The sequence below is a fragment of the Sander lucioperca genome, chromosome 11, assembly GCF_008315115.2.
Source record: "Sander lucioperca isolate FBNREF2018 chromosome 11, SLUC_FBN_1.2, whole genome shotgun sequence".
NCBI classification, from domain to species: Eukaryota; Metazoa; Chordata; class Actinopteri; order Perciformes; family Percidae; genus Sander; species Sander lucioperca.
Genome location: NC_050183.1, coordinates 23,121,939 through 23,124,727, shown reverse-complemented (window position 1 = coordinate 23,124,727; position 2,789 = coordinate 23,121,939). Strand labels below are relative to the sequence as shown.

The 2,789-nt window shown below is 37.1% G+C and overlaps 1 long non-coding RNA gene across 1 annotated transcript; it reads left to right on the top strand.

Moving 5' to 3' along the window:
- The first annotated feature begins 201 nt into the window (after window positions 1-201).
- On the top strand, window positions 202-1,168 carry LOC116039969. Its single transcript, XR_004898811.1, has 2 exons — window positions 202-332; window positions 608-1,168. It is a non-coding gene; the product is annotated as an uncharacterized LOC116039969 (long non-coding RNA).
- Window positions 1,169-2,789: the final 1,621 nt, after the last annotated feature.

The following is a 2,789-nucleotide window of genomic DNA, read 5'->3' as shown; positions in this document are numbered from 1 at the left end:
TTTCTTGCAAAAAAGAATGTTTCTTTTTGCTTTCCCCATTCCATTCAACTTGGACATGGACTTTCACCTCTCTCGGGTCAAATATGATTTGTTTGGTTTTGGTGGTGTTGAGGCGGAGTGTTTGATCAGTGTTTTGAAATGACTAATGTACCCTGTGATTTATCTTTGTTATTGTAAAGTAGAAATTGTAATTCTAGGGAAATGGGAGTCAGGACTTCGAGATAAGAATGTCACGTCATATGCCACTCCCTTTCCATCCCCAGATCAGATGATATAAATAAGATGTGAATTTCACTTCTGCTCACAGACTGACTGGTGTGACATTCAAGACTGTAAGTACTCTGATGGATTCATATGTAGATTACTAAGCAAGAGTAGTTTAACGCAGAGTCGTTGCACGATGCTGTTAAATCTGTTTATAATAGGTACGTCAAGCTTACTGTGGTGATGAACTGAGATAGACTAATTACATTTTCATTTTCAATGTAAGAAGCAGAAGTAGAGTTACTATTCAGTTACAAATTACTGGTGCAGCACAAAAGAAATGCTAAAAACACACACATGGTGTCAATGCAACATCACCGATTTAGTTGTTTGTCTCTTTCAGAATCATGACTAAGAACTTCTTGTCTAAAAATGAGCAGCTCTTTATGGGCCAATATCTGATGTCCAACAACGGGAAGTATAAGGCTATCTTCCAGGTGAGTAACTCTTTCTTAAATGAAATGCTCACTCTATATTTTGATATATTGTTTGGATATCAGTCAAATGCCTCTGTTTCTGCCTGCAGGATGATGGTAACTTTGTCGTCTATGACTGTACCTGTAGCCCACACAAGGTTATGTGGGCCACAGGCACTTGTGGATCAGACGCTGTCCGTGTGATCATGCAGGCTGACGGCAACTTGGTCATGTACAACAACAGTATCCGAGCCTTGTGGAGCACAGGGACAGACACCAAGGAGGAGTGTGAGAAGTGCCGTCTTGTAATGACTGATAGCGGCAAACTGGAGTTGATCCAAACTGTACCTACAAAAGTTTGGAACTCATGATGAAATTAGACCCAATGTCTTAACATGACATCACAAAGTTTTTTTAAATGAAATGCTTTGCAAGTGAAAGTCATCTTTGTTTGTCAGCGTGAATTACAATAAACATGCCTGGTATGTAATCGGGAACCAAATAAAAGAACATTTTCACAATGTATAAAGGTGTTTTTCTTTTCTTTGTTTTTTTTAATTTATTTTATTTGGCTTCATAGTCACTTAAACAGGATGTGGCTCGTCTAGATGTGGCTCGTCTAGACAGCACCATTGTCTTCTCTGCTCCTTGTGCGAAGAGTAAAAATCATTAACAGTTGGAGGAATAGGCAGAACAGGGGCTCTCTCACACAGAGGCTCTCTGTGAGCACTGTGTACTAAAAATAGAGACAGAAAGAGATTATTATATAGCTCTGTGATTACATCTGAACTGTTAACCAGTGTGGAGCTAATACTATTTCTGAATCAGGCAATATAAATGATGAGGCTCTTTGAGGCTCCTATTAGGGTTTTCTGTGCCTGTATGTATGTTTTAATTAGATGACATGTTTTACTCCAGCAAGACTAAAATAATAAAGCATCATCTGAACCTGAATGTCATCATCTGTCAAGTCTGGATTAAAAATGTGAAAATGTTATAATAATTGTGGAATAGTTGTGTGTCTTGTGGTGAAACAGGGGAACAGCAGAGAGTAAAAGGCAGAATAAGAAGCAATAATTACACTCAAGGATGCTCTCATTATTTTGTATTATTATTATTATTATCTATTTTGATGGTTGTGGCTTAACCTATTATGGTTACTATTTGGTTACTTAACACAATCTTTGTTTTCATTTTTATATTTTAATTGTTTTCTTTTTTACTTAGATGCTAAAAAAAAGCAGGAGGGGCCTTGAAATCAGAAGTGGAAGTTTCATTAAACTGTGACTCTGTAATGCCAGAGACAGGGATGGTGGGAGAACCAGAAAGAGTAAAAGATAAATGTTTCCCAAGGCCAACATCCACTGGCATCTCTGAGGAGATTGTTCTGTTTTATACACAATATTTATATGAAATAATTGGTACTCAACATTGTATTCAGTACTCAATACATACCACAGTGGGCACCCACATCAAACAAGCCATCAAATGCAAATATTACGAAGAAACATAAACTTTCTGTAAATGCTGTTCCTATAAGGACTTGTACAGCTTTTGCTCTAGTTGTAATTCTAAAGCACAACCACTAGATGGCAAACAAGGTTTATACTAAAACAGTTCTCCTGCAGTAACACAATTGATAGTTAGGTGAAATGCCTTACATGGAATTGTAGGGGAATGGGTATTATTAAAAAAAAGATAAGCAAGTAATGGACAGAATCAAACAATTGCAGGCAAAAGTAGTTTTCTTACAGGAAACCCATATGACGGCAGGAGATACAGTTAGAATACAGAGGAAATGGCAGGGTCAGGTGTTCTCTAGTTGCTATACTTCAAATGTTAGGGGGGTTATGATTCCTATCCATAAATCCATTCCTATACAGGTTGACAAAATAACTAAGGATCCAGCAGGCAGATTTATAATTGTTAAAGGATTTTTTTCTCTCAGATAAAATCAATCTAATTAATGTATATGGCCCTAATGATGATAACTTTAAGTTTTACAATGATTTATTTCTCCTAATCTCTAACTTGTCATGGCAGGGGATGAATTGCACTTTAGACCCAGTGAAAGATCGTTCAACAGGCACCGACAACACACATACCAAA